This window comes from Cyanistes caeruleus, chromosome 1 (genome assembly GCF_971803275.1).
Source record: "Cyanistes caeruleus chromosome 1, bCyaCae1.hap1.1, whole genome shotgun sequence".
NCBI classification, from domain to species: domain Eukaryota; kingdom Metazoa; phylum Chordata; class Aves; order Passeriformes; family Paridae; genus Cyanistes; species Cyanistes caeruleus.
Window position 1 is genome coordinate 147,550,788 of NC_141701.1, and position 8,611 is coordinate 147,559,398.

Sequence of the window (8,611 nt, forward strand, 5' to 3'; positions counted from 1 at the left end):
TTCTCCTCTTCCCAGGAGAGGAATGCACATTTCTCCATGATCCCCATTCCTTCATGGCTATAACCTCTACCTTGGTGCTCATGCATCAACATGAAATATGTCAGAGGGTGCTGTGGAAGGATATCTTAGGAACAGATAATTTTGGAGTGGAATCAGGACTTGTATGGTCAGTTTTGCAAAAAAAAAAAGCGTCAGAATATCAGCTGGGATATTGATAAACCAAAGTTTCTTCTGACAGTGGAGGCAGTCTCCTTTTGAGCCTCTGGAAAGCTTATGCCAGCGTGAAATATTTTACATCATTTTTTCCCATTTAATTGATAATTACAGGTATGGTGCTCTATGTGTAATGAAAAACCTGAACTGCTCTGAAGTTTCTGAAATTCCCAGGCTGAATTTTTCTTCTGGAGGGTGTCCTATAATAGAAAAGGAGCCAATCCTTTGAGTCTCTGACCCATAGGGGAGAGTAGGAGGGAACCTAGGTACTGACTTATTCCTGTCTGAAATTTCTGAAAGGGAAAAAAAATGCTGGGAAATCTCAGAACAGCTTCATAAGCGGTTTGCCTTATTCCTCTCCTAATTGCATAATTTCCTGCTCACAAAATGTGTGTTTTTCACAAGCTTGGAGGAATAGGGTCTACCCTGCTGCAGCTTGTGTTCCTTGAGCTGTTCAGGTGTCCTTGCTCTCCGCTCTGCCATAGCTGCCTAGCAACTCCGTGGGATGAACAAGCTCCATTTCATTTAGGTGTTAAATAATCTGAAGTGCAGTGATTTTTTTTTTCCTTGCACAAACATCAGAGGACTTAATAACAACAGCAACCAAACACAGCACCGGCGTAATGGTGATATCCTAATATAATGGAGCAAACTGAAACCTGGTATTTTTGAAACTCTGGCTTGAGAGGTTTCTTAAAAAGCACATATCTACAAAAATGAGTGAATTATTTTATGAATCTTGCATTGGTAAATGTGGATGAGTAAAGTACACATCCCAGGTGTGCTCATTTAGGGCTTCATGAACTATCCAAATAAATGTAAATGTTTAAGTTTGGCAGATTTGGAGTTTCCCCTCACTGTTGTGTCTCATTCCTGTGTGGAAGGGAAGACACAAGAACGGTAGATGTTTGTTGTTGAAAAGAATGGCAAAAACCAAAATGGTTTTATTAGCAAACTATGCATTCAGCATGGAAATTTGTAAATTTTGCCCCTATCCTCTAATAATAAGAGGGATAAAAGTATAAATGAAAAGAGGGAAGAAAGAGGCAGTGAAAGGGAGATCAGGTAGGAGAGGAAAGAGATGACAAGTCCTGGTTCCAGCACTGATCCAGCCAACAGGGTGTCCAGGGTCCTGAGAGCACTGCCCAGGTTTTGTGGGGGTACCTTTTCACAGGTGAGGTTTCCCAGCTCTGGGATCAGGTTTCTCACTTCTCATGCAAATGCAAATGCAAAAGCAAATGCAGTCCATTCCCCTGGATCTTTCTGGAAATGGGTCAGAGGACTTTGAGGGTCTTTGATGACCTTAATGCCCCTTTTCCACTTGATCCCATTCCTGTGCTTGTGTGGTCTCCATGGACCAAGCTGGTCCCAAGGAAAATGCTGTCCTATTTCTTCACAGGCCCCTTCTCCAGCTCTCAGAGTTTGAGACACGGCAGTGCATTCACTCCTTCTTCCACAGGTACCTACACTTAAACCAGCAATTCTTGCTGCAAAGTGTTTGGCTTTGACTTGTTAAAATTTGATTTGAGATTGTTAATTTTAATTTGAGATCAGAATAAAAATAGGCTTTGGGGGAGAAAGAAAATAAAGAAAATACCCAACATTGTTCCTGCATGGGAGGTGTTTGTGCTGCAGAGTCCTACCTGGGATGGGCAGAATCTGGCAGGTAGAGATGAGGGGCAGGAATGAAATAAAATGTTATAAAGACCAAATCCATTGTGGTGCATGAGCATTTCATGCTCCTGAATAGAGATGTAATGCTGGTGGTTCAGATGGTGCAGGGAAGGAGTCAAGATTGAACTTTTCTGTAATATATTGTGATGAAGATAGGAGACTCATCTTGTGAGGCTCGTGGGTGGCTTCTTCTGCTCCCACTGAGAAGAGCAACAATTTGCTTAAAGGTCACGGTTGTGGAAGGCAGTGGGAATGCAGGCTAAGGTGGATGCTATCCTGAGACATTAATCCTGAAATTAATGAAGTTTCTACAGCAACCTGAGACGGTGCCTGTGTTCAGGGGGATTGTAATGGGCAAGTAATTTCAGAGGTGTGGAGAACCAGGAGTGCTGTGGGAGAAATGACAGTGCCAGCATCACAATTCAACCCCAGTGGGCAGCTCAGCCCCACACAATTTGTTCTTCATCCTCTGTTTGGATACAGATGTAGTGCATCCAAGTGATGGCCCCTCAAGAAATGTACAATTATTAAAAGAGCTGTTCACTTTTCCAATGAATTTGCAGTGGACTAACACTGATGAGAAAACAAAACTAAACAAAGCCTGGCTTTGAGTTAGAAAAAGCATGAAAAACAGTTTTTATTTAATATTCTTATTCCCCCTCTAAGTTTTCTCCTTTGGCAATACAGGGAAAAATCAATTATTCACATAAACCTGTTGGAAATCAACAGTAAAGCCAAGCACATCTATATCATTTCATAATAAGGCATTTAAACAGTCCTTCCAGAGGCAGAATCGACCTCAGAACAGTGGTGCAGATCTCAGGCCCTGGTGATCACAGAAAGCAAAAAAGCAAACATTTCTCAAGTCAACATTTGTGTGAGAGATGGATTTTCCACAGTAGTTTTTAGACTGCCCACATAAATGGTTTTTTGCAAAGAACAGGCCCTCCTGAAAAACTGAACTGTAGATGGAGGCCTTTGTGCCAAAATCCTTGTTAATCCTTTTTCCTTGTAAATATATTGGCAGACAATGCAAGTCCATTAAGACTTAATTTAATTAATCAATTTAAATATTAAATCAATTTAATATTTACAAATCCCAATTTATCTATAAATGCCTTTCCATGTCTTTACCCATTGTTCTGTCATTTGCCTGGTTTTCTGCTCCTTGCATAACATGTCGTGCTGGAATATGGTTTGGTTTGGGAGAACCTGCTGCTCTGGCTTTTTGCAGAGCCTCAACAACAATTTTTATTATTTTAAAAGTGTGTTAAAACACTGTGTTGTCTCAGTTAAGCTTCTGCCTTACCAAAGGAAATCCATTTAGCTTTAACATATTTCCTGCCAAGTGGAAACCCGAATTGTGATTCTGTGGCCTGATTAGGCCTCCTCTGGGGATAGTCCTTGCCTTTCCTTTCCACTTGCTACTGGAACGACAGCAAAATCTGCTGGCCAGCCTCCCCCCTCCCTTTTATCACAGGCAGAATTAACTTGTCCCTCATGTGTTTTGGATTCCAGTCTAAATTTGGACACCAGGAGTTTTGTAGTTGATGTTGACCTTGAAATAGGGCTCGTGGGTGTCTCTGAGCACACCTGGCTGCAGGGTCTGAAAGGCCTTCAGGAGCAGAAGTGTTAACTGCAGCCACCCCCAGACTGCTTTCCTTCCTTTGTCTCACACAACAAGTCCCTGCTCCTTTTGTCTAAGAGATCTTTCTGCTCTGGTTTGGATCTGACAAAGCCCAAATCAGAGGTTTGAAACCCCATCAGGGGTGTTTTGGGGGGAATTCAGTTCAAGATTACTTCATCCCTGCCCTGGGCTCCTGTTGCAAGTGCAGAAACTCCACTGAACATTTTGCAGGCTGTGTTTATAAGGCCTGTGTTTATAGGGCACTGTTGGGTAGGCAGGAGAGTGGTTGCCACTCAGGTCATGGGGTTTTTTTAAATAATATTGCTCAGAAGTGGTGAGATAGGCAGCAAAATCCACACAGGGAGCAAGGGAGAGGTGGGAACCACATCTGTGTGCAGCCATGAGTTCTGGTTGTCAGTGTCTGTCCTTTGTGGCTCCAACCAGAAGCTCTTTTCTCCTTCATTTTATCTCTTTTTTCCGTTTTCTCTAACAGCCCATTCATTATCTGTAAAAAAAAATAAAATAAAAAAAATATCTTTTTTCCTGCAGTGCTTTGTCTCCTCCTCAAATTCCTGCCACATGTTAGGACTCTTACCCTTTCTGCAGTGAGAGCTGGTGATATCAGAGGCAGAGGACTGTGACCTTTAAGTGTGAAAAAGTCAGAGGAGGAGATAAGTTATAAGAAGGTTCCTGCAAGAAATAATACAGTGACAAGGTGTTTTGAGGGACAAAATAACTACTAATGTATAGGTTGTAATTTCACAGCTGATGGAAAACCTCAAGTGATCTCCAAATAAAATGATAAACTAAAAAAAATGGCTTCAAGACCCAAAGATTTATTTTGCTATAGACTAAATAATATACACAAAAATGTACAAAATATACAAAATATATAAAATATATAAAAAATATATACAGAGCCCTGTGCTCTCCCAGTGTACAGAGGGGCCTGAAATGATCCTGAATTAGAAGCAATGATGGTCCTGCAATGTTTGAAAGGCCTGTTCTATGGAAAAGTGAAAATACAGCCACTGAAGGAGAGAGGATGGATAGATAATATAGATAATATAGAGGTGTGTAGATAATATAGAGATAATATATTGTAAATGAGACTGAACTAATTTGTTTAGTTGTTGCACTTTGCCTATGCTAAAAGCAGTGCATTAAATCACTCCAAATTTCACTAACACTGAAGAAACACGTGGACCTGCACATGATCAGGTCTCTAGCGAGCCAGAAGACTAAGACAGTCCTGTGGATAACTTTGGATTTGGAATTCTATCAGCTCTTTTGTAGCTCTTTTGGCTACATCCTCTGTCCAGACTTCAGAGCCAGATTCCTCACGCTGGCAACCTGGATCAAAGGCAGAGGGAATGTTTCAAATTTACATGGGCTTAGGTGGGAGGAAGATCAGAGCAGACTCGTGACATGGCCAGTGATAGGAGACGAGGAAATGGAACGAAGCTGTGCCAGGGAAAGTTCAGTTTGGACATTAGGACAAGGTTCCTCACTGAGAAGATGGTCAGCCCCTAGAACAGCTCCACAGGGAAGTGGTCACAGCACCAAATCTGCCTAGAGTTCACAGAATGGTGCTCTTAGTTAAATTAAAGTTAAAATTAGGGTTAATTTTAGGTGGTCCTGCAGGGAGTTGGAATTAGTGATCCTCTTGGGTCCCTTCCAGCTTGAGGTATTCCATGATCCTACATTTTAGAAGTCCATCAAAATGGAACTGTAGCTGAGCAAAGACGAGGTAGTGCTGTCTGATCACCACCAAGGGGAATGGTGTCCCCAAGTTTTGGGAGTTGTTTTAGAAGGTACAGAGTCAGGAAGCACATCGGTAAGAATTTTGTAATGTCCTCATAACTGTGATGAAGGATGAACTTTGATTTAATCACAAAATCAAAAGGAGGAAGAGTCTCTTGTGTTTAGGGGAGGAAATAGGAAAGAAAAAAATCAGTGTTGAGCTCCTGTGTTTTTACTCAGATTTTGTGGCTAAAGCTCTTTTCAGAATGCCTTGAGGAGAAAATATGGAAATTTTACTGGCTGATCATGTGTATAAGGAGACCCCTTACATGTCTGGGTGAGAACAGAGAAGGTTTTCCAGAACAGGCAGATTTCATTCTGAATGCTGTGTCTAGGGCTCAGTCCTGGTGTGTTAAAACATAGCTGTTATCTGCAGATGCTGAAAGGAAACTGCTCATTTTTGACAAATTTATGCCGTATAACAGAAACACAAAAATACCTGTGCTGTGCCAAGCCAGAGCTCAGTCTTGCCCTGTGTCCCAGTGTCACCTTGAGCCAGGGCAGGGTGGGCAGACAGGAGCAGTGCCCTGTGACATCCCAGCAAACTCTCTGTGCTTGGCAGTCCCTGCAGGATCTTTCATTCATCGCTTTGCACTGTCACATTTTGAAACCACCAAAATACCCCAGAATGTCTAGAGCATCCCCTGGTCCAAGCTCCAAAGCTGCAGCGCACAGACAGTGCAGAATATCTCATTTTATTTCTATCCCACATGCCATTTGCTGGTTTATTTGACACCTCCCTAGTCCTTGGATCAGAGGAGCCAGAATCTCCTTCTGATTAATTTTTTTCCAGCCCAGTCATGATTTTATACCCCTCTATCACATTCTCCTTCACTTTATCTGCCCCACAGGCAGAAGAGTCCCCTCTATTAAATCCATTCCCACACAAGAGATGTTCCATACGTTTGATCCTGCCTGTCACCCTTCTCTGCAGCAACTCAGCAGCAACTTTTGGGCAAAGGAGAGATGGGAACCTGGTGAAGACTCACCCCACATTTATGGGACAGCACGTTGGTATCTCTCCCAGCAAAGCCTTAAAGTTGTTTTGCTGCTCAAGACCACCCATTCAGCTGACATTTTCTTAGAATACTTGTTTCACCTCCTGGATTTCTTTCCTACATTGTAGCTATTTCTCCAGAATACTGGGGTTTTGCCCACCCCTGTCTGGAATTGGCTGTGTGGTGGTAGCACAAACCAGATTCCCAGCTCAGCTGGGAAGAGAATTAGGGACTTTAAAACTCCAAGTCACACGAAGAAAGTGGTACACGTGGGGCAAATCAATGTCTCTGTGTTTGCTCTAAATACAAAAAGCACATAAATTGCTGATTAAAACCACTGCTGCTCACAGACATCAGGAGTGTGGATGAGAAGAAAGCAAATAACTCCATGTAGACCTTTACTCCAGAGCTGTGTAGGTGGGAACTAGGCATGATGGACCCTGGTTGCTGCCCCCCTGCCAAAAAACTTGGGGCATTTATTGTTATTTTTAGCTTGTTTGATGAGGAGAACTTCCAGAAATAGTGCCTAACTCCAGAGTCTTCTCAGGGTTTTTCTAGTGCAACTACTGCCTGGAATTCAAACTGTAGTGGGAAGCCCCGGTGCCAAACATGTTTCACTACCCTGCAGACTGCAGGATTAAAAAAACCCCAACTTCTCAGAGAAAATGCTTTCCCTTCCCACGGGACACAGGTTACCAGAAACCTCCAGGACTGTCAGCAGTTGGTAGCTGGAGCAGCTGAACTCTTCTCTGAGTTTTTTTGCAAGCTCTGTAAGAATTATTAAATTCTTAAGTTATATAAATAAATCTCTTCCCTATATGTTGCTTGAACTTAATTGAGTGATGAAAACATTCTAAGTTTGTGCTTCTAAAGCATATTTCACACAAAGATATCAGAAGTGCTTCATAAACATTCACTAATTAAGCCATTAAACCATACAACACCCCACTGAGCCTGAAAGGATTTATAGGGATGTGTACAGTAAGAAGATTAAGTTTTACTCCTAGTAGGTTGGGGTGGGAGGGAGAGGGTTTGGCTGAAAAATTAAAAATATAAATCCAGAAGCTATTTTTCTATAGAAATGACTTAAACATCTGATACATTGGGATAATGTCAGAAAATCAGAGAGAGGCAGGTTGTGGGTGGGTAGTCTTGGGACCACATCAATGAGCACCACATGGGAGGTTTCTCCACGTTTTCCCTATCCTGCACATGGAAGTAAAGCAGGCACAGCTCGATGTCGATCCCCTCAGCTTTAAAACAGCCCCTACCCACTGGCACTGCACAGTGCCCACGCTTTGAGAAACACAGGTGCCCACACAGAAAGCCTCTGGCACCTTTCCCACATCCATCACATTAAACACATCTGTGCTGGAGAAATACATCAATAAATTTATATGCATTCATAAGCTGATGATGCATATACTCACCCCTGACTTGGGTCTAACAGCCTGGATGAGAGGAGAGGGGAGGATGGGGCTGTCACCTCCTGACTGGCTCCAGGAGGGTGAGCAGCACCCTGGGTCTGGGGAGGGGGCAGATCCCACATTTTCCCACAGGATGCCACAAGAGCAGCAGTGCTGGGTATCAACAGCCACCACCGTGTCAGCAGACCCCACTCAACAGCTCAGCTTGAGCTTTTGGGTTCTCAGCCACTTCGGTATCACCCCATGGCACAAAAGCTGTTGGGTATCACCTCTGCCTGTCATCTGCTCTGAGCCAGGGTGTTGAGGCTGATGGCTGGGGGACTTTGGAAAGTTTTTCAGCTCACAGATAAACAGCAGCAAATGTTCTCAGGACAACACATTCTGGAGCCCCAATCTTATCAGGGCACTTAGGACGCAGCCTGTATACACGTTTCAGGCCAGACACTCAGGGTGCACAAACAGCTACGAAGAGCACGTTGGAGGCTGGCTGCAGGCTTTTCTTCTGCTTCTTTCTTTGTCTTGCCATCCTGCTCTAACAGGGAATGCTCTGCAGGGCTGTCAGAAGAGTGCTGAATAAAGCCAGCTTTGCAGGGATTGATGCCAAGCCTCGTATCGCTGAGTGCTTTTACACCAAAAATGCTCACCCATTTGTCTCACAGAGTGGTGGTAGAGGAAAGCAACTCAGGTCATCCACTCAAATTGTGAGGGGGGAGTGTGACACAGTTTTGAGTCCTGTGCTCCCTGCACACAGATTAAAGGGTGCTTTGCATGGCATTTGGGGAAGGAGTTGTTGCACTGCTGGTGTGCAGCCCCCATTCACTTTGCATTGCCCAGACAAGGGTAAATCAGGCTGGCAGTGCAAGTGTGGC

General features: G+C 43.4%; 1 long non-coding RNA gene across 1 annotated transcript; it reads right to left on the bottom strand.

Annotated features, from left to right (window-relative positions):
* Positions 1 to 2,493: 2,493 nt before the first annotated feature.
* Positions 2,494 to 7,998, bottom strand: LOC111925516 (uncharacterized). The gene is made up of 4 exons (XR_002862275.2): positions 7,746 to 7,998; positions 7,012 to 7,083; positions 4,110 to 4,156; positions 2,494 to 4,019 (listed from the first exon to the last, which is right to left on the bottom strand). It is a non-coding gene; the product is annotated as an uncharacterized LOC111925516 (long non-coding RNA).
* Between the last annotated feature and the right edge of the window lie 613 nt (positions 7,999 to 8,611).